The 23,598-nt window shown below is 45.4% G+C and overlaps 1 protein-coding gene and 1 non-coding gene across 4 annotated transcripts in view; one reads left to right on the top strand and one right to left on the bottom strand.

The window, feature by feature from the left end:
* LOC126298926 (serine/threonine-protein kinase GL21140) overlaps positions 1-23,598 on the bottom strand; it is a 232,738-nt gene that overhangs the window by 48,889 nt on the left and 160,251 nt on the right. The gene's annotated exons all lie outside the window — the stretch shown is intronic.
* On the top strand, positions 7,081-7,154 carry Trnak-cuu (transfer RNA lysine (anticodon CUU)). Its single transcript has one exon. It is a non-coding gene; the product is annotated as a tRNA-Lys (tRNA).

Here is a 23,598-nt window from a genome sequence, read left to right as displayed (position 1 = left end):
GGTCAAAACGCACAGAGGTATAGTGTGCCAAGTCAATACGATCACATGGGCATGGCTTTGTTTCCTGGAGAGCTCCGACGAGCAGACAGTGCAAGAGGAGCAGCAACTGTAAGTCCTCTCAGTTGGAGCAAATGCTGTGAATATTCCAATGAAGAAGTGCCATCGTGAGAAGAAAAAGAAAAAGGAGAAGCAAGAAGGGGTCACCTCGAAGGCCGCTGAGGGCCTGGCTTTGAGCGAGCACTGCCGCCGCTATCAGTAGGCGGAGAGTCATCATCCATTGGTTCAATAAGTTCGTCGGCCATCTTGTGAAGATGGCCGGGAGGGGGAGCTTCCTCCGCCGGTGAACGGCAAGGTGAAACGGGCGATGGCCTGGGGCAGCAACCGCTGGGTGGCGAGAAGAAACGCGCCGTGGCGGAGAACTTTGCTTCCTATGAGCCTTCTTGGAAGGTCGTTTAGTGGAAGTTATGGTCGATGGCTCGGAGTTCGAGGTATGTAGGAAGTCTGCACATGACGGTTGCTTCTTGAAGGCCCGTGCATCTGACTTCTGAGTCCTCGTCTTGGCAGAAGCTGATGAAGGTGCTTGTGTCTTAGGGGTGACGTGAGGAAGAGGAGATGTTGACCGGGTGATCTTAGCACTGGCTGAACGACCGACCATAGTGCTGAAGGTCAGACCGCATGTCTGAGTCACCACCTCCCTGGTAGTCTGAGGAGAGGCAAGGACAGTACTGTATTTCCCCGCTGGGAGCAGTGTGGGCTTCCTACTAGCAAAAAGCTTGCGAGCAGCTGAGGTGGACACTTTCTCTTTGACCCGAATTTCCTGTATACAGTGTTCATCCTTGTAGATGGGACAGTCGCGAGAGGATGCTGCATGGTCCCCCTGACAGTTCACGCAACGAGGAGACAGAGGTGAACAGTCACCCTCATGGGCATCCCTGCCACAAGTGACAGATTTAGCCGCATTAGAACAAGACTGGCGAGTGTGATTAAAACGCTGACGCTGGTAGCAGGACGTAGGTGTCGGGATATAGGGTGGTGGTGGTGGTGGTTAGTGTTTAACGTCCCGTCGACAACGAGGTCATTAGAGACGGAGCGCAAGCTCGGGTTAGGGAAGGATTGAGAAGGAAATCGGCCGTGCCCTTTCAAAGGAACCACCCCGGCATTTGCCTGAAACGATTTAGGGAAAGCACGGAAAACCTAAATCAGGATGGCCGGAGACGGGATTGAACCGTCGTCCTCCCGAATGCGAGTCCAGTGTGCTAACCACTGCGCCACCTCGCTCGGTCAGGATATAGGGGTGAACAGAAATAAACTCTTAGCCTACTTTGATGCGCGATGGCAGCTGAACACTATCAAAGGTCAAAAAGAGTGTCCGGGTCAGTACAAGGTCATTGTTGACCTTTTTCATGACCCTATGGACAGCCATCGCACCATGCTTAGCGAGGAAAGACTGAATCTCCTCGTCAGTGGATCCGTTGAGTGATCTAGTATATACCACACCACGCAACGAATTCAAAGCGTGGTGAGCCTCCATCCAGACAGGAAACGTGTACAGGAGTGTGGCCCGAAGCAGTTTTTGTGCCTGAAAGGCGCTCTCAGTTTCTAATAACAAGGTACCGTTACACATCCTGGTACAAGACTTGACAGATCCGGCTATGGCATCTATGCCCTTCTGGATAACGAAAGGGTTGACAGATGAAAAATCCTTTCCGTCTTCAGATCGAGAAACTACGAGGAACTTTGGGGCAGGCGGTAGTACTTTTGTCAGTGGTGGCTGGTCAAGTTTCCGTTTTTGGGCGGAAGTTGAGAGAGAAAAAGAGAAATCCATTGCGGAGGAATCCCCCATGATTGCCAGCATCTCCGATGGCGCGCTCCTTCCTTGTAGGGACGCTCTCAGAGGGCACTCCCGCTTTAGGTGAATGTTTACACCTCAGGTCACACCTCCCGAGAAATGGATGGAGGGACCAATCGGCATGGTCGGAAGGTGTCAGCTCAGGCAACCACCCCTCCCTGGGCCTGGCCTTTACCGGAGGTACGTACGTGCCTTACTTGTCTACCCAAGGTGGAGAATTACGCATTACCCCATCACCGGCTACGCATGCAAACACAAGGGTCGGCCTTCAGGCACACACAGGGAGGAAAGAAGAGGAAGAAAAAGAAGGGAGAGAAAGGACAGACTGTCTCAAACGCCGAGGTGGGGACCAGAGGGTGGACAAGAAGGCAAGGGAAAAAATAAGGAAGACAGTGAGAGGGAGGACAAAGAAAGGAACCAAACAAAGGAAGGAAGAAACCAGAATAAGTGTAAAACCAAGATGCCCACAAATATAAGTCGTGGAACCGTCCATCTCTGGACACAGGCGCAAACTACCCCCTTGAGGGGGAGGGATTCCTTTTAGTCGCCTCTTACGACAGGCAGGAATACCTCGGGCCTATTCTAACCCCTGGAGCCGGAGGGGGGATTAACATAGGTGTCAAGAGTGAAATTTGTAATAATGTTTTGAACACTTCTGACATTGCACGAATGATAAACACGGCTACGAGATTTCAGTTTCTATTTCAGACAATGTACTTGCAGATTTCTATAGGGGAAAACTGAAATATTTAAGGGACCTTGACCTTTCTGATCGTTACTGTCAGATAACAAAGTTAAAGACAAGCTTGGTAAAACTCTCGAAACTGCAGGCCTCCAGTATGATCTTCCCGGAATGAAAAATACATACTTTTTCAAGGGCATTGGCAAATCTAACCTGTAAGAAGTGTATATACAAAAGAATGTAGGTGCTAAATTCTCAAAATTCTGGATGTCATTTAAACTAATTTTTGAGGAGACATTTGCAAAAGTAGCCACTTAAACAGCAGCAGCTAAGGAAAATAGATGGTTAACTGCAGGTATTAAAATGTCTCCCCACAAAATTAAATTTCTCTATTCTTTACTAAAGTGCTGCGCTAATTCGCAGTTCTTGGATTACTATCACAAATATAAAAAATATACCCCAGAAGGTACTGCTTGCTGCCAAAAAATATCATTCAGTGAAAAATAATATATAATGTAGAAAATAAAATCAAAGCAGTGTGGGATGTCACATGACAAGAAAACATACAAAACAAAGCTGAGGGTAAAACACTAGAAAATCCTCGGGAATTTACAAATTTTGTAATTTTTTTTTCTCTTGTACTGCAGAGGAGCTGCAGCAAAATCTTCCTGCAACACATGTAGCCACCATAATGACTTACTCAGTAAGTCCAATGATGATATTTCCCATAACACAGCTCAAAGTCAAGAAGAAAATACGGAAATTAAGAAATAAAAAGCCAGCAGACATAGACATGTTCCAATGTCTGTTATGACAGTGTGCACAGAGGAGATATAAGCCCTATTAACAAAAATGATAAACGAGTACTCGAATTCAAATATTTTTTCAGTGTTCCTAAAACATACACGAGTTGTGCTTTACTTAAGAAAGGTAATGCGTACGGTATTGTAAAAAAGAGATCAGTTTCACTACTGTCTACATTCTCGAAAATAATTGAGTCAATCAAAAAAGATACACTAATGAATTTCAAACATGTGCATTCCAAAGTTCATATTATGTTTTTTGCTAGCCATACAAAGGGAAAATTACTCTACTGGCCATATTTTCTCTTACGAGCAAGAAAAACTGTATGGTCAGATGAGGGTATCGATTATCTGTGTAAAGGTTTAGCATGGCTTACTTCTTCTGAAGATCATCTAAGTTGTTTTATTTCATTTAACTCTAGACTGAGCACGTCTTTTTTATATCACAAGCAAGCACACAGTGTACTTTGTGCACATATAAAATATGCTGTCTTTATGTTACCAAGGTAAACCTATACGGGCAAAATAGCAGTTTAATATTGGTTTACTTAAACAGTGGTAAAATAAACTTATATTATGAGCTAAATCACTTTTTAATCAAACAATACTAAAGTTGTGTTTCATTACATCACTATTGGCGAGCACAAGTGTTACCCCAGATTAATGGCCTACTCAAAACATTGAACAAAATGCTCATTTAACTGCTAATTATCTCTTAGATAACTGCCTCATCCGGGATTGTGCAGGTAGTTTGGAATTTGGTTCTTTTCTTGCACAGATTGTGAATTTTTTCTCACCAAGCTTTCTCTCTATTTTATATTACTGCTGCTCACTTGGACATATGACAGCAAAACTTAGCACTCTGTTACCTGAAGCAATAATGAAGGAATAGTTACAGCCTCACTGTTCAACAACAACAACAACAACAACAACAGTACAGGGCAATGTTATTTGTGGATGGCACACTTTATAATAGGCATGTCTGTTTGAGGGTTAAAGAACTATCCAAACAAGTTTTTAGTATTTTACAGCTACTTAATGAGCATCACAAACTGATAAAAACCAAACATCAATGAAGTGTGACCAAATAGAGAGATTCTGAAAATTCTTATTTGCATCACAAATTTTTTGTGAAAGCAGGAGTTAACTTTCAGAGATCATCATGAGACAGAAGATTCCCTGAATCCTGGAAATTTCAGAGCCGTTTCTAAACTTGGAATAAACAGAAATAAAGATTTGAAAGCACACTGAAATAAAATGGGCTGCTTCCAGGGATTTTCAAAAACTACACAGAACAAACTGACTGAATGTATAAATATTTGTGAATATATACATTCAAGTTTGGACAGAACCTCATTTTAGGAATGCACTACAGACAAAGCAACAGACGTTTCAGACAAGTCACAATGCTCTAATGTTTAGTGGACTACAATGGCAACCTTCAAGAACATTTTCTTGGTTGCCACGAATTAGCCAAGATAGAACTGCTGCTGTTTTATTCACTGTGCTGAGTAATGTGTTTCAGAATTATGATATGAAGAACAAGCTGGTGGCCCAAAACTGTGATGATGCTTCTATTCTGGTCCATGAAATTGCCCTACTGTTTCACACATTGTTTAAATTTAGTTCTACATCTACATCTACATTCATACTCCGCAAGCCACCCAACGGTGTGTGGCAGAGGGCACTTTACGTGCCACTGTCATTACCTCCCTTTTCTGTTCCAGTCGTGTATGGTTCGCGGGAAGAACGACTGTCTGAAAGCCTCCGTGCACGCTCGAATCTCTCTAATTTTACATTCGTGATCTCCACGGGAGGTATAAGTAAAGGGAAGCAGTATATTCGATACCTCATCCAGAAACGCACCCTCTCGAAACCTGGCGAGCAAGCTACACCACGATGCAGAGCGCCTCTCTTGCAGAGTCTGCCACTTGAGTTTGCTAAACATCTCCGTAACACTATCACGGTTACCAAATAACCCTGTGACGAAACGTGCCGCTCTTCTTTGGATCTTCTCTATCTCCTCCGTCAACCCAATCTGGTACGGATCCCACACTGATGAGCAATACTCAAGTATAGGTCGAACGAGTGTTTTGTAAGCCACCTCCTTTGTTGATGGACTACATTTTCTAAGGACTCTCCCAATGAATTTCAACCTGGTACCCGCCTTACCAACAATTAACAAGTTCTTGCATAAAACCAATAAGGATTTTCTCTCCACGCTTCCAGGTATTCCTGCTTTCTTCCACCGGTCCTCCAAATGCACAGTAATTCTTGACAGTATTGTTGGTAAACACACTCCTTCAAATAGTGAAATGAAATGGAACTGTTCTACCAAAATAATATCTGCCACCCATGAAAACTAACTGATTGAAAGTCCAGACTCTTGTGCAATGACTACAAGAGAAGCCTGTGGTTTCAAAACTAGCCTCCGAACCTTGATTTTGACTCCCCCCCCCCCCCCCCCCCCCACCCACCCATTCTCTTATGTTCAAATCACATTTTTAAAGACTGAACTGCTGTTCAAAATTCTTCAGAAAAAAACCAATGATGCACAGTTTTGCAACAATGCCGTCTCAGAGTGCGTAACTTACATGAAACACTTCAACTAATATGCAACCTGAAGTTTCACTGAATAGAGCTGAGATGATAGTTGAATAATACCTTATCTGAAAATTACCTTGATCAGATAACCAGAGAAATGAGTTCTGAAAGGAACACATTATATCTCCTGGTCAACAACAGACCAAAACTTTTAGATTCAGTTGGCACAGATCAGGGAATCTGAGCTCATAAGGCCATCATAGCAACAGTGAATATAGCTGTAACTAATAAATTAAGGAAAAGTATAATGATATTTCCACCCAGGAAGAGTGATAAAAAACAGATTATGTTACCTGAACAATCAACATGACAAATACATCTTCAAGACCTACATCCACATCTACATGGATACTCTGCAAATCACATTTACGTGCCTGGCAGAGGGTTCATCGAACCACCTTCACAATTTTCTATTATTCCAATCTCCTATAGTGCACGGAAAGAACGAACACCTACATCTTTCCATACGAGCTCCGATTTCCCTTATTTTATTGTGGTGATCATTTCTCCCTATGCAGGTTGTTGTCAACAAAATATTTTCACATTCATAGGAGAAAGTTGGTGATTGGAATTCTGTGAGAAGATTATGTCGCAACGAAAAACACCTTTCTTTTAATGATGTCCAGCTCAAATCCTGTATCATTTCAATGACACACACTCCCATATTTTGCGACAGTACAAAACGTGCTGAGCTTTTTTTGAACTTTTTCAATGTACTCTGTCAGTCCTCTCTGGTAAGGATCCCACAGCACGCAGCAGTATTCTAAAAGAGGATGGACAAGCATAGTGTAGGCAGTCTCCTTAGTAGCTCTGTTACATTTTCTAAGTGTCCTGCCAATAAAATGCAGTCTTTGGTTAGACTTCCCCACAACATTTTCTGTGTGTTCCTTCCAATTTAAGTTGTTCATAACTGTAATTCCTAGGTATTTAGTTCAATTTAGGGCCTTTAGATTTGACCAATTTATCGGGTAACCAAAGTTTAATGAATTCCTTTCAGTACGCATGTGGATGACCTCGCACTTTTTGTTATTTAGGGTCAACTGCCAATTTCGCACCGTTCAGATATCTTTTCTTAATCATTTTGCGATTTGTTTTAATCTTCTGATGACTTTATTAGTCAATAAACGACAACGTCATCTGCAGCCTCGCTAGCTTAGTCGGTAGACCATGAAACTCTTAATCTCAGGGTCGTGGGTTCGAGCCCCACGCTAGGACAAACGGAATTTTTTAATTCATATAATTCGGGCGTATTATAGTATTTGAAAGTTGTAGCATCGCGCTATAGTGTTTACTTCGTAGATTCTTATTTAAATTGCGTGCGAGTTTCGTATAGGAGGTGCAATTTCGAGTTTTAGTTACTGTAATCGTAAATTCAGCAGATTGTAGCGCAGTCGTTAGGCATTTGTACAGGTTAGTTGATACATTCTTTGCGTGTTCCGCTTGTGTTATCTAGGCACGGACACGTGTTTCGGTAACTGTTGTTAAACATCGATTAGAATGGACAGGGACTGAGATTGCTGTGTTCGGATGAGGGCTGACTTGGCATCCCTTCGCTCACAGCTGCAAACGGCGCTGACTTCGGTCGCGCAGCTTGAGGCTGTTGCCAATGGGCACCACTGTGGGGAGCCGGACTCGGGTATCACGGGGATGTCAACCTCGTCCCGTCTGTCCCCAGATCGGTCCGCCGCTGTGGTTGCCCCGGTTGCTGCCCGCAGTGGGGCTGAGCCCTCGCCTGTGGTTGATTGGGAGGTCGTTCCAAGGCGTGGCAGGCAGCGAAAGGAGTCCCCGGAGGCTGATCAGAAAGCCTCCCCGGCGCGTCTGACAAACAGGTTCCAGGCACTGTCTCTGGCTGAGCCAGATGCAGCTGCCTGCTCTGTTTCAGAGGATCATTCTCAGCCTTCAAGGTCCGGGCAATCGCAGAGGGTGGGCTTACTGGTAGTTGGGAGCTCCAATGTTAGGCGCGTTATGGGGCCCCTTAGGGATACGGCGGCTAAGGAGGGGAAGAAATCCAGTGTGCACTCCGTGTGCATTCCGGGAGGAGTCATTCCTGATGTGGAAAGGGTCCTTCCGGATACCATGAAGAGCACAGGGTGCAGCCAGCTGCAGGTGGTGGCACATGTCGGCACTAATGACGTGTGTCGCTTTGGATCTGAGGAAATTCTCTCTGGATTCCAGCGGCTATCTGATTTGGTGAAAGCTGCCGGTCTTGCTTACGAGATGAAGGCAGAGCTCACCATCTGCAGCATCGTTGACAGAACCGACTGCGGACCTTTGGTGCAGAGCCGGGTGGAGGGTCTGAATCAGAGGCTCAGACGGTTTTGCGACCGTATTGGCTGCAGATTCCTTGACTTGCGCCATAGGGTGGTGGGGTTTCGGGTTCCGCTGAATAGGTCAGGAGTTCACTACACTCAGCTGGCGGCTACACGGGTAGCGGAGGCTGTGTGGCGTGGACTGGGCGGTTTTTTAGGTTAGAAGGCCTCGGGAAAGTGCGGGATGGGCTGCAATGTCAAAGGGTGCTTGGCAATTACAGGACGTGCTTGGATCAAGGAACAGTCGGAATTATAGTTGTAAATTGTTGTAGTTGCGCTGGAAAAGTCCCTGAGCTTCAAGCGCTAATAGAAAGCACAGAAGCTGATATCGTTATAGGTACAGAAAGCTGGCTAAAGCCTGAAATAAGTTCTGCAGAAATTTTTACGAAGTCTCAGACGGTGTTCAGGAAAGATAGATTAGGCAGAATTGGTGGTGGAGTGTTTGTGTCTGTCAGTAGTGGTTTATCTTGTAGTGAAGTCGAAGTAGATACTCCGTGCGAATTGGTGTGGGTGGAGGTTATACTTAACAGCCGAATTAAGTTAATAATTGGCTCCTTCTACCGACCCCCAGACTCCGATGATACAGTTGCGGAACAGTTCAGAGAAAGTTTGAGTCTCGTAACAAATAAATACCCCACTCATACGGTTATAGTTGGTGGGGACTTCAACCTACCCTCGGTATGTTGGCAAAAATACTTGTTCAAAACCGGTGGTAGGCAGAAAACGTCTTCCGAGATTGTCCTAAATGCATTCTCCGAAAATTATTTCGAGCAGTTAGTCCACGAACCCACGCGAATTGTAAATGGTTGCGAAAACACACTTGACCTCTTGGCCACAAACAATCCAGAGCTGATAGAGAGCATCATGACTGATACAGGGATTAGTGATCACAAGGTCATTGTAGCTAGGCTCAATACCATTTCTTCCAAACCCATCAGAAACAAACGCAAAATAATTTTATTTAAAAAAGCGGATAAAGTGCCACTAGAAGCCTTCCTAAAAGACTATTTCCATTCCTTCCGAACTGACTATGCGAATGTAGACGACATGTGGCTCAAATTCAAAGATATAGTAGCAGCAGCAATTGAGAGATTCATACCTCATAAATTGGTAAGAGATGGAACGGATCCCCCGTGGTACACAAAAAAGGTCCGAACGCTGTTGCAGAGGCAACGGAAAAAGAATGCGAAGTTCAGAAGAACGCGAAATCCCGAAGATGGGCTAAAATTTACAGACGCGCGAAATTTGGCACGTACTTCGATGCGAGATGCCTTTAATAGGTTCCACAACGAAACATTGTCTCGAAATTTGGTAGAAAATCCGAAGAAATTCTGGTCGTATGTAAAATACACAAGCGGCAAGACGCAGTCAATACCTTCGCTGCGCAGTGCCGATGGTACTGTTATCGACGACTGTGCCGCTAAAGCGGAGTTATTGAACGCAGTTTTCCGAAATTCCTTCACCAGGGAAGACGAATGGAATATTCCAGAATTTGAAACACGAACATCTGCTAGCATGAGTTTCTTAGAAGTAGATACCTTAGGGGTTGCGAAGCAACTCAAATCGCTTAATACGGGCAAGTCTTCAGGTCCAGATTGTATACCGATTAGGTTCCTTTCAGATTACGCTGATACTATAGCTCCCTACTTAGCACTCATATACAACCGCTCGCTCACCGATAGATCTGTACCTACAGATTGGAAAATTGCGCAGGTCGCACCAGTGTTTAAGAAGGGTAGTAGGAGTAATCCATTTAACTACAGACCTATATCATTGACGTCGGTTTGCAGTAGGGTTTTGGAGCATATACTGTATTCAAACATTATGAACCACCTCGAAGGGAACGATCTATTGACACGTAATCAGCATGGCTTCAGAAAACATCGCTCTTGTGCAACGCAGCTAGCTCTTTATTCACACGAAGTAATGGCCGCTATCGACAGGGGATCTCAAGTTGATTCCGTATTTCTAGATTTCCGGAAAGCTTTTGACACCGTTCCTCACAAGCGACTTCTAATCAAGCTGCGGAGCTATGGGGTATCGTCTCAGTTGTGCGACTGGATTCGTCATTTCCTGTAAGGAAGGTCGCAGTTCGTAGTAATAAACGGCAAATCATCGAGTAAAAATGAAGTGATATCAGGTGTTCCCCAGGGAAGCGTCCTGGGACCTCTACTGTTCCTGATCTATATAAATGACCTGGGTGACAATCTGAGCAGTTCTCTTAGACTGTTCGCAGATGATGCTGTAATTTACCGTCTAGTAAGGTCATCCGAAGACCAGTATCAGCTGCAAAGCGATTTAGAAAAGATTGCTGTAAGGTGTGTCAGGTGGCAGTTGACGCTAAATAACGAAAAGTGTGAGATGATCCACATGAGTTCCAAAAGAAATCCGTTGGAATTCGATTACTCGATAAATAGTACAATTCTCAAGGCTGTCAATTCAACTAAGTACCTGGGTGTTAAAATTACGAACAACTTCAGTTGGAAGGACCACATAGATAATATTGTCGGGAAGGCGAGCCAAAGGTTGCGTTTCATTGGCAGGACACTTAGCAGATGCAACAAGTCCACTAAAGAGACAGCTTACACTACACTCGTTCGTCCTCTGTTAGAATATTGCTGCGCGGTGTGGGATCCTTACCAGGTGGGATTGACGGAGGACATCGAAAGGGTGCAAAAAAGGGCAGCTCGTTTTGTATTATCGCGTTATAGGGGAGAGAGTGTGGCAGATATGATACACGAGTTGGGATGGAAGTCATTACAGCATAGACGTTTTTCGTCGCGGCGAGACCTTTTTACGAAATTTCAGTCACCAACTTTCTCTTCCGAATGCGAAAATATTTTGTTGAGCCCAACCTACATAGGTAGGAATGATCATCAAAATAAAATAAGAGAAATCAGAGCTCGAACAGAAAGGTTTAGGTGTTCGTTTTTCCCGCTCGCTGTTCGGGAGTGGAATAGTAGAGAGATAGTATGATTGTGGTTCGATGAACCCTCTGCCAAGCACTTAAATGTGAATTGCAGAGTAGTCATGTAGATGTAGATGTAGAAACAACCTAAAGCGGCTCCTCAGATTGTTTCCCAAATTGTTTATATAGATAAGGAACAGCAAAGGGCCTATAACACTACTTTGGATAACACCGGGAATTACTTCTGTTTCACTCGATACCTCTGCATCAATTATTACCAACTGTAACCTCTCTGACAGGAAACCACAAACCGAGTCACATAACTGAGACGATATTCCATAAGTGCGTAATTTCACTACAAGCTGCTTGTGTGGTACAGTGTCAAAATCCTTCCAGAAATCCAGAAATACAGAATCGATCTGAAATCCCTTGTCAATAGCACTCAATATTTCATGCGAATAAAGAGCTACTTGTGTTTCACAAGAACAATGTTTTCTAAACACATGCTGACAGTGTGTGTCAATAGAACATTTTCTTTGAGGTAATTCATAATGTTTGAACACAATGTATGTTCCAAAATCCTGCTGCATATCGACATTAATGATATGGGCCTGTAATTAAGTGGATTACTCCTCCTACCCATCTTGAATTGAGCATAAATGGAGTATTTTATGATACGCTTTAGACAGGTATGTGCTGAGCAAAGTTGTGAGAGATTGCAAAGACCTGCCATGGTTTAACAGATGTGTTACAAAGCTGCTATGAAAGCAATGAGAACCTCATTGTTAATTGAAGTGTGACAAAGCCTTTGAGACAAACGAAAGCTGAATAAAACCAAAATTAGCATATCAAGAGCCAGGTATGAAGCATTCAACAAATTCAAAGGAAAAATTCTATTTATCAACTTGATAAAAAATCCAAAGTAAGACACTTGGGCCATGGTATCACAACTTTGCCTCCCAGCTGGAAACCGAATGGTATTTCGTCAGACCCGAATCAGTCCTCAGAATGGTGTCATAAGTGAGACTAGTTGCCTTCGTCATTTCCACAACTCTCCAGAATAAATTGAGAATGGTCTCAATCCAAAGCAACAGAATTTTTGGTGTCCTCAAAAGGTACGATTTTCAACTGACTGCAAATCATGCTCAAGTACTTCAAGAGTGGTCTCTCTAATGTGGGGGATGACAACTCTGGGGATGCACACACTAAATGATGAATGCCATCCTATTGAGGATTTGCATTTATTTATTTATTCTTTTTTTAAACCTCTTTTCCTTGAGGTGGTTACACTGTGAAGGCTTAAGGATTGGTGGAGGAAGTAGCAGACTTCACACTCCATGTTATCAACATGTTGGTCTTCTCCTAACTTCAATAAGACCACTGAATAATTGTCAACATTTGAATCTGGCTCTTTTTGTGCTCAGTTGTTTTATGATTAGGTTTTGTTTTCCCCTTGGGCATTGTGGTATCTCTGCAACTCATGGTAATCAACTTGCTTGCTCTCTGTCTGCCTGCATGTATTAAACCTTGAGCTGTCATAATTTCATGACTTATCTTTTTAACTAATGGATGTTTTACCTCAAAAGTCCACGTTTGTAAGAACACATATACGTATGTTTTCATATAAAAGCTTCATATGGTACAGTTCATGTTGAGCAATCATCCAATCATACATCTTTTTTGACCACGAATTTAAGGATATAAACATATAATATTTTTGGAGCTGGTGAATTTTCCTGGATTTGGAGGAGGATACCTGCTTTGTGCCCTTCTCACAAATATATATTATTTTGACTACAGACTGACTGTGCGCCCAAACAGTTTACCCATTTTTTTTGGCACTGGACAAGTACAGTGTGCATTTTTTCTGCATTTCTCCCAATTTTTCCAAAGGCACCTATCCCTTGCATGAAATAGTTATAGCGCAATGTGCAGTAAGTAGTAAGTATACTATCTGATCAAAAGAATCCAGACACCCATATGCAATGTGTAACTGACTACTATATGGCACAAGAGGCAGACCCGCTAGTATAAAAGAAGGCAGGAAATATTATGAGAGTCATTTTTAAAGTAAGAATCGATAGTGCACCACGCTCGCACATCCTGTAATGTGACTTCGTTTCACTGTCGGCCAATCTTGACCAGTCTCTCACTACACCGACATCACATTTCATGTGTCTGCCCGTGTTGGTTGTATGGTTATACTGCTTTGTTTGTTGCTATGTCAATCAATGATACCACCGACTGTATAGTGTGCGCAGTTATTCAGTTCTTAAACGCAAAACAGGTTCGTACCACTTAAATTCACTGACAGCTTGTCAAAGTATATGGTGCAGGTGTAATGAATGATGGAAATTTGCATAAATAGTGTAAGATGTTTAATGAAGGAAGGGCGTATGTTCATAAAGAACAACCATATGGATGGCCTACTGTCATCAATGAAGGCTTGACGAAAAAGTTGATGAGAAGATTTGCCAAAACAGGTGCTTCACTATTGACAACCTGCATCAGAAATTTCCAGAAGTTTCAAGATCAGTTGTTTCTCACATTTTTAGTGACAAACTTCACTACAAAGAAATGTGTAAGAGATGGGTGCTGAAAATGTTGACAGAAGAATGCATAACAAAGTCAATGGTGCATTCTTTGTCTGTTTTGGAGTGCTATCACAAGGATGGTGACGAGTTACATTGTGACCAGTGATGAAACACGGATTGTGCACTACACTCCAGAGAATAAACGTCAATGCAGTAAGTGGCACCATTCAAACTCCCCAAGGAAACCACGAAAATTCAAACAAGAACCTTGAACACGGAAAATTATGGCAACGGATTTTTGGAACAGAAAAGGCATTCATCTGTTAGCCTTTTTGCCAAGAGAAATGACAACAAATGCTGAGAGGTTCTGTGAAACATTATTATAGCTCAAGTAAGCTATTCAAAATTGCCTGTGGGAAATACTCCCTAGTGGCATTGTTCTACTTCATGACAATGCTTGGCCTCATGTTGCAGCAAGAAAAAAGATGCAGCTGGACAAGTTTAATTGGGAATTACTATACCGTCCACCATACAGCACTGACTTGGCACCATCAGACCCATCTGTTTCCAAAACTGGAGGAATTTCTTGGTGGAAAGCGCTTGGAAAATCACGACATGTTGGCAGAAACTGTTACTAACTGATTTAATAGTGAGGCGGCAGAGTTCTTTGATGCTGTGACATTAAAGCTGGTGCCACAAGTTGACAAATGTTTAAATATGCATGGTGACTAAGTTGAAAAGTGAAAAAATTTGCTTACTGTAAATTGTGATACAATTTACATTCGTCAATAAAGTTTCTCTTACTCCATTACCAATTGGTTCTTACTTTAAAAATGACCCTCATATGTTGTCAGTAGAAAAGCAGTAACAGCTGAATGGGTTGGTCAGAAAAACTCAGTAGTTTCAAAAATAAGATGCTGTAAAGTCATTGGATGTCATCTGAGCACAAATCCATCAGGGACATTTCAAGTCTTCTAGAGCTGCACAAGTCAACTGTTGGCGATGTTACTGAAGTGGAAATGTGAAGAAACCACTTAAACCAAGATCTGGCAGACCTCATGCACTGTAGTGGGTGGTTGTACAAAATCATGTGAAATCAGAGGGAGGAATCATTCATGTGTTCCAAAGTGCTAACAGTAGTCCAGCTAGCACAATGACTGTGTGTAGTTAGTTAAAAAGAATGGGGTACAATGGCCAAGCAGCTCCTCATAAGCCACACATTTCTGAAGTCAATGTCACACGACAGTTAAGATGCTGTAAAGAGCAACACCACTGGTCAGCAGATGACTGGAAACGAGTGATTTGGAGTGATGAATCACACTATCCAATGGTAGGGTTCGGGTTTGACGAATGCCTGGAGAACATTAAATGCCATTATGTGTAGTTCCAGCAGAGAAGTACAGAGGTGGTGTCGAGTATGGGAGTGCTTTTTGTGGTTAGTATGTGGTCCGCCTTTTTGTTGTTAAGGACATGCTAAATGCAAAACAATATGAACACATTTTAGAGTATTGTGTACCGCGTACAGTAAGAGAGAGTTTGGAGATGATGATCAATTGTATCAGCATAACACTGCACCCTGTCATAAAGCATCATCTATGAGGCACTGGTTTGTGAGCAGAACATACCTGAAATGGACCGGCCTGCCCAGACTCCTGACCTGAACCCAGTAAAACACCTATGGGGTGAGTTGGAATGTTGACTTCACTCCAGACCTAAGCATTCAATGACACTACCTTCTGTGGGTTTGGTTCTTGAGGAACTAAGGCCTGCCATTCCTCCACAGGCATTCAGAAACTTCACTTAAAATGTCCCAAGCACAGGTCAAGATGAATAGCAGACATAATCCTGTATTAATATCCACTAATGTGTGTTCAGGTATTTTTGATCAGGTAGTGTATCTGCACGAGACAACACCTTCCCTACAGTTGAGATTTGGTAGAGTATATAGTTACGACACACACCGTTACCCACTTTTGCATCATACATTTTATTTCTGTGAGTAGCTATGTAGATAAAGTTGACACAGACAACAGCGTCTAATACTTGAGCAAATCTAATACAATCTAGGGTTTCGGGCCAACACAGATGTTGCCCACTAGTGACTGTTTCACCTCAATAGTTATTTTATCTCACTTGTGCATAGCTAATTTTTGACTTGGGGGTTTTAGAGAGTTCTGTATGATCACTGTGATATATGCAGTTAAACGAAGCTCCCTGCTCTCCAACACACCTAATGTACTCCCACTGTATTCCACAGTGGCTTCTGAAACATATTCGGAGTGATCACATTGATCAGGCCCCAGCTTTGGAACCACAAGTTCCCCGAACTTCAATTCCAACTCTGCCGCTGCATACTGAAGTCTTGGATGTTGGTTGGTTGGTTTGGGGGATTAAAGGGACCACTCTGCTATGGTCATCGGTTACTTTTTCAAAAATAAAAAAAATAAAATAAAAAAAACTAAAACCACCCAAAGAGTGGAAAAACGAACAACAGGAAAGACGGCAGACGACACAGGACAAGAGATACTCACACAAAGAACAGACAAAACAAAGTAAGACCACACAGAGTGTGGCAGTGGTTGGCCGACCATAGGGATAAAAAAGGAAAAGCCAACCACCGAGAACACATTAGAAACTAAGTTTAAAATCGTAGGCCAAAGGCCAGAATCAACACAATGCAATAAAATGAAACAGAAACACTCAGATTAAATGATAAAAACCCCCTGACCGAGTAAAATGTAAAACTAAGTCAGCCATAGCAGAGTCATCTGTTAAAAGCGCAGGGAGCATGTCAGGCAATGCGGATGAGTGCCTGAGAACAGCTAAAAGTGGACAGTCCAATAAAATGTGGACCACTGTCAAAACAGAGCCAAAGCGACATAAAGTGGGGGGGGTCCTCACGTCGCAAGAGGTAGCCGTGCGTCAGCCATGTGTGCCCAATGCACAGCCGGCAGAGGACAACAGACTCCTTGTGAGAGGCCCGCAAGGAGGAGCGCCAAACACCGGTAGCCTCCTTGATGGCCCGAAGTTTGTGTCGTGAAGGCACGGCGCGCCATTCAGTGTCCCAAAGGTCCAGAATTTTGCTGCGTAGGGACGCTCGCAAATCTGTCTCTGGGAGGCCAATGTCCAGAGATGGTGTACTGGTGGCCTCTTTCGTCAGTCGGTCAACATTCTCATTGCCAGGTATCCCAACATGACCTGGGGTCCACACGAAGACCACAGAGCGGCCGCAACACGCAAGAGTATGCAGGGACTCCTGGATAGCCATCACCAGACGAGAACGAGGGAAACACTGGTCGAGAGCTCGTAAACCATTCAGGGAATCGCTACAGATAACGAAGGACTCACCTGAGCAGGAGCGGATATACTCTAGGGCGCGAAAGGTGGCGACTAGCTCAGCAGTGTAAACACTGCAGCCAGCTGGCAACGAATTTTGTTCAGAATGGTCGCCTAGAGTTAGTGCATAACCGACACGACCAGCAACCATCGAACCGTCGGTGTAGAAAACGCTACAGCTCTGATATGTGGCCAGGATAGAATGATAGCGGCGTCGGAAGGCCTCCGGAGGTACTGAGTCCTTTGGGCCCTGTGCCAAATCGAGCCGAAGGAAAGGGCGAGGCACACACCACAGGAGTGTACGCAGAGGGGCCCGAAAAGGAGGTGGAACAGGGAAACACCCAAGCCCGTAGAGAAGCTGTTTGGCACATACGGCGACTGGGGCCGACGTTCTGGCAGATGGACGACTGACTGCAGGAACAGGACACAATAATTTGGATGCCCGGGAAAGCTAAAAACATGGGCAACATAAGCAGCCATAATTGTTGGCGTCGTAACCGCAGTGGAGGGACACCTGCCTCCACAAGTATGCTGTCCACAGGGCTGGTTCGGAAGGCACCAATGGCAAGGCGTATCCCGCTATGGAGGGTGGGGTCCAGCAGCCGCAACGCAGATGGGGATGCTGAGCCATAAGCCAGACTCCCGTAGTCCAGACGGGACTGGATTAACGCCTGGTAAAGCTGTGGGAGAGTAGATTGGTCGGCGCCCCACCTGGTGTGGCTCAGGCATCGCAGAGCATTTAGATGCCGCCAACACGCCTGTTTAAGCTGCCGAATATGAGGCAGCCAAGTCAACCGGGCATCAAAAACCACCTCAAAAAACCTATGTGACTCCACCACTGTAAGAAGCTCGCGGTCGAGATATAGCCGTGGCTCCGGGTGAACAGAGCGTCACCGGTAGAAATGCGTAACGCAGGTCTTGGCTGCCGAAAACTGAAAACCATGCGCTACAGCCCAAGACTGTGCCTTGCGGATTGCGCGCTGTAGCTGACGTTCAGCAGCTGCAATGCCAATAGAGCTGTAGTAAAGGCAGAAGTCGTCAGCATACAGGGAAGGGGAGACAGAATTTCCCACAGCCGCAGCGAGCCCGTTAATGGCTATTAAAAACAGACAGACACTTAGAACAGAACCCTGCGGCACACCGTTCTCCTGGACTTGGGAGGAACTATATGAGGTCGCGACATGCACGCGGAAGGTACGATACGACAGAAAATTGCAGATATAGATTGGCAGAGGGCCCCGAAGACCCCATCCATGAAGCGTAGAAAGGATGTGATGACGCCATGTCGTATCATACGCCTTCCGCATGTCGAAAAAGACAGCGACCAGATGCTGACGGCGGGCAAAGGCAGTACGGATGGCCGACTCCAGGCTCACCAGATTGTCGGCGGCGGAGCGGCCTTTACGGAACCGACCATGAGACGGAGCCAGAAGGCCCCGAGACTCCAGTACCCAATTCAAGCGCCAGCTCACCATCCGTTCAAGCAACTTGGAAAGAACCTTGGTGAGGCTAATGGGATGATAGCTGTCCATCTCTAAAGGGTTCTTCCCCGATTTCAGAATGGGGACAACAAGACTTTCGCGCCATTGCGACGGAAACTCACCCTCGACCCAAATGGGTTGTAAAGGTCGAGGAGGCGTCGCTGGCAATCCACTGAAAGGTGTTTCAGCATCTGAGAGTGGATGCTATCTGGCCCAGGAGTGGTATCAGGACAAGGGCGAGGGCACTGCGAAATTCCCACTCACTGAATGGAACATTGTAAAATTCAGGATGGTGGGTGCGAAAAGAAAGACTCCGACGTTGTATCTGCTCTTTAATGGAGCGGAAGCCCAAGGCGTAGTTGGCAGAAGCGGAATTCAGGGCAAAGTGCTCCGCCAAGCGGTTTGCAATGACGTCAGAGTCAGTACAAACTGCTCCATTCAGTGAGAGCGCAGGGATGCTGACAGGGGTCCGATAGCCATAGAGGTGTCGAATCTTGGCCCAGACCTGCGATGGAGTGACATGGAGGCCAATGGTGGACACATACCACTCCCAGCACTCCTACTTGCGTTGGCGGATAATGCGGCGGGCTCGCGCACGCAGCCGTTTGAAGGCGATAAGGTGTTCAATTGACGGATGTCGCTTGTGACGCTGGAGCGTCCGCCGGCGAGCTTTAATCGCTTCAGCGATCTCAGGTGACCACCATGGCACAGTCTGCCGCCGAGGGGACCCAGAAGAAAGGGGAATGGCAGATTCGGCGGCAGTAATGATGCCGGTGGTGACCGGCTGAATTACTGCATCAATGTCATCGTTAGAGAGAGGCTCAATAGTGGCAGTGGAGGAGAACAAGTCCCAGTCAGCCTTATTCAGAGCCCATCTGCTAGGGCGCCCAGAAGATTGATGCTGTGGCAGTGACAGAAAGTGGTCACTACCACATAGGTCGTCATGCACTCTCCATTGGACAGACGGTAAGAGGCTAGGGCTACAGATGGAAAGGTCAATGGCGGAGTATGTGCCATGCGCCACAGTGAAGTGTGTGAAGGCACCATCATTTAATATCGAGAAATCGAGCTGCGCCAATAAATGCTCAACGATGGGGCCTCGACCTGTTGCCACTGACCCACCCCACAGATGGTTATGGGCGTTAAAGTCGCCCAGTAACAAGAAAGGTGGCTATCAGAGCAGCCAGGACATGCTGCGCGACATCACCATTTGGTGGAAGGTAAAGACTGCAGGCAGTAACAGCCTGTGGCGTCCACACCCGAACAGCGACAAGCTCTAAAGGTGTTTGGAGAAGGACAGACTCGCTGTGAAGAGAGTTCAGGACATATATGCAGATGCCACCAGACACCATTTCATGAACTGCCCGGTTCTTATAGTAACCCCGATAGCCACGGAGGGCGGGGGTTCGGATAGCCGGAAACCAAGTTTCCTGCAGAGCAATGCAGAGGAAAGGGTGAAGGCTGATAAGTTGGCGGAGCTCAGCTAGATGATGGAAGAAACCGCTGCAGTTCCACCGGAGGATGGTGTTGTCCATGGCTGAGAAAGGCGTGACGGGACTGGGAAGGCAGATTACACCGCTGGGTCACCTGCTGCCTCCAATGGAGCACCCGTGCAAATGCTATCCATTGCGTCTGAGGGACCGGCGAGAGCAAGGTCCTCAGCAGACGCAAGAATCTCCACCTCATCCTCAGACGCAGAGCTTGTAGGTAGTGGTGGAGTAGGAGCCATCGCAGGTGCCTTGGTCTTACGGGGCTTCAGTGTCGTTTTGTCTCGCTGTTCCTTTGGTTGCCGTTGCTGATAGCGCTTATTGGAGTCAGTCTCCAGAACCGAAGATGATCGCGAAGCTCGACGACCAGCGGCCAGTGACTTCTTCAGCCACTGGTTGGTGTCTGCTGTGCCACTGGTAGGAACCTGGGAAGGGAGTGACCCAAAAGATCCCTTCCGTGCGAGAGAAGCCGAAGAAGACTTACGCTTCTCCGGCTTAGAAGTGGAGACTGGTGTCCCCGGTGGTTTAGTGGGTGCTGCTCCCGAGGTAGATGGTGTGGGAGCAACAGCAAGAGAAGGGGCCCCCATCGTCAAGGGGGCAGGTGAGGTCCTCTGACGCTGAGAGCTGACTGTCGGTGGTGCAGCTAAAGGAGCTGGAGCAGGAGTGACAGTTGAGGCATAAGATGGCATCATGCGCACGGGATGTAGCCGTTCAAATTTCCGCTTAGCCTCAGTGTAAGTCAGTCGGTCCAGGGTCTTATATTCCATGATTTTGCGTTCTTTGTGTAAGATCCTGCAGTCTGGCGAGCAAGGTGAATGAGGCTCTCCACAGTTGACACAGATGGGAGGCGGAGCACATGGAGTATCGAGATGAGATGGGCGTCCGCAATATTGACATGTGAGGCTGGAAGTACAGCGGGAAGACATATGGCCGAACTTCCAGCACTTAAAGTACTGCATCGGGGGAGGGATATAGGGCTTGACGTCACAACGGTAGACCATCACCTTGACCTTCTCCGGTAATGTATCACCCTCGAAGGCCAAGATAAAGGCACCGGTAGCAACCTGATTGTCCCTCGGACCCCGATGAACGCGCCGGACGAAATGAACACCTCTATGCTCTAAGTTGGCGCGCAGCTCGTCATCGGACTGCAGAAGTAGGTCCCTATGGAAAATAACACCCTGGACCATATTTAAACACTTATGTGGTGTGATGGTAACGTTAACATCCCCCAACTTGTCACAAGCAAGCAACCTGCTTGACTGGGCGGAGGATGCTGTTTTTATCAAAACTGATCCAGAGTGCATTTTAGACAAGCCCTCCACCTCCCCAAACTTGTCCTCCAAATGCTCTACAAAGAACTGAGGCTTCATGGATACAAAGGATTCCCCATCAGCTCTGGTACAGACGAGATATCTGGGCGAATACATGTCACTATCATTCATTGCCTTTCGTTCCTCCCATGTTGTGGCCAGGGATGGGAACGATTTGGGGTCATAAACGTTAGCTTTAGAATGAGCCCTTGAACGCTTAGAGACTGCTGGTGGCTGGCCACCAGCAAGAGATGATGTACCACGCTTCATTGCGGGACAACCTCCCTGATGCCACCTACTCCGACCAAGGGCACTCCCCATGGGCGCCACCCAGCCACAACAAGAGCCACCTGGCAGGATGGCCATTGCCGGGAGCCCTGATGCCCCAGGGAGATGGGCATCTACTCCTTGGCATACATGGGGAGTAAACGGCGCAAGCATCAGTAGAGCAATCCCTGTGTTGTCAGGGGGCTACAACCAACAGGGTACATGGCGCCCCCACCACAACGGACTGGCTACCGTGCTGGATCTTAGGTGCAAAAATGTATAAGGTCGTCGTCGCAGCGAAAAGCAACACTGCACAGTGCAGCGTGGTAATCGCACCCAGGGACGTATCCTCGCCCAAGAGATGGAAAACGAGCAGGACACCATTGCAACAACGAGAAAGCCGGCTAACAGTCTCAATGCGCGACAGATACAGTGCACCATGTAAGGCGCCCTGTCCCAAGTGGCTCACTCTTCAGAACAGTTTAGAAAGATGGAGATCAAACCCGAGAGGGGACCATCATATAAGGCCGAAAAGGTTGAGACTCTTTTTAGTCGCCTCTTACGACAGGCAGGAATACCGCGGGCCTATTCTTACCCCCGAACCTGCAGGGGGGGGGGGGTCTTGGATGTGTTCACAATTTAATACCACTTGAATGGCATATGCAGCATATGAATAAAAGTTACGTGACAAACATTAGATAGCTCTCTTTAAAAGAAAATGTCTTTGGGAATACCTTACACATGACTCTTGTTGGAGATCTACTAAACTTCATCTGTGTTAGATTTGCCCAGATGTGTGAGGATATGAATCAACTTCTGTTACTGTGATTCTCAATGGGACATTTAATTCAAATAATACTCATTAAGAAACATTCAGTACTTTAACTGTACTGCCAGAAAATATTAAAACCACCACTTACACATAACTGGTTAAACATTTACTTTTATTACACATACCTTTCATGACAAAGGTTCACATAACTTGACCACAAACCCATGCACCACACAATAGTGTCCTATACGAAGACAGAGTGTTCAGGAATGTGTAAGGTTTCTTACTAACTTTACTTATCCTCATTTACAGTTACTTACTCGAGTCTGACTACCTTTAACAGTGAGACTGTGGTGTGTACCTGGGACAGGTGAAAAAGACAATGAAAGTCTGATTTTCAGGAGAAAAACACACTTATTTTTCTACACAGCCTCCTAGTAGGTCAATGAATTCATTTCACATTTCTGCACTCAGTAGATTCAATTACTGAACTGCAACTGTCTAAAGCCTCCAAAGTGTTTTCCAGTTGCTCCCACCCCCTCCCCAACACATGAAAGGGAGAGAATGCCAAATCCAGAGAAGCACTTGGATATTTAGTAATTCCAATCCCCCAGTTTTCCCCACTCCCAAAACAACTTTGTGAGCAGATGCATCGCCCTGTTGAAATGTGATGGAAGTCTAATGGTTTTCTCTCACATTTTACCACTCAGCTATCACTCATCATTTTATCCTTTCAAAGTGATAAAGAAGAAAACTTCTTTTGCATCCCAGAAAACACTTTAGCTATTTTGTATTTCACACAAAGGATTACACTTGCATCTCACCCTTAGTAACAATTCACACAGATTGGTTAGTTTCTTTTTAAAATCATGTAAATCTTTGTTTCCACATGCTATGTGGTTTGCAAGTGTGACCTGAATAGTTTGTGACAGACTCTGATGCAAATTAGAGAATAATAATCGGCAGAGAATAAGCCAGAAGCATTTCTGAAGTGCCTCCTGATAAAGTAATATTCTTATGGCCTTAAATATCTTACTAAAACTATTGCAGGAAGTGGGTCTCAGAATTGGCTGAGAAGGCAGAGATAGCAGCAAGTTCTGGCAACAGAAGCATATCTATGTTGTCACAATGACCTCTGGCAAAAAGAAAGTCACCTGCAGTAGACCTGTAAGGAGCAAACAAGGGCATCTCCTCACCAATGATGATGTACAACTTTCCAAGATGGCACGAGCTCTTTATGAAAGGACTGGATA

Source organism: Schistocerca gregaria, chromosome X, assembly GCF_023897955.1.
Source record: "Schistocerca gregaria isolate iqSchGreg1 chromosome X, iqSchGreg1.2, whole genome shotgun sequence".
NCBI classification, from domain to species: Eukaryota; Metazoa; Arthropoda; class Insecta; order Orthoptera; family Acrididae; genus Schistocerca; species Schistocerca gregaria.
The sequence above is the reverse complement of the archived record's forward strand: the minus strand, read 5'-3'. Positions and strand labels throughout refer to the sequence as shown.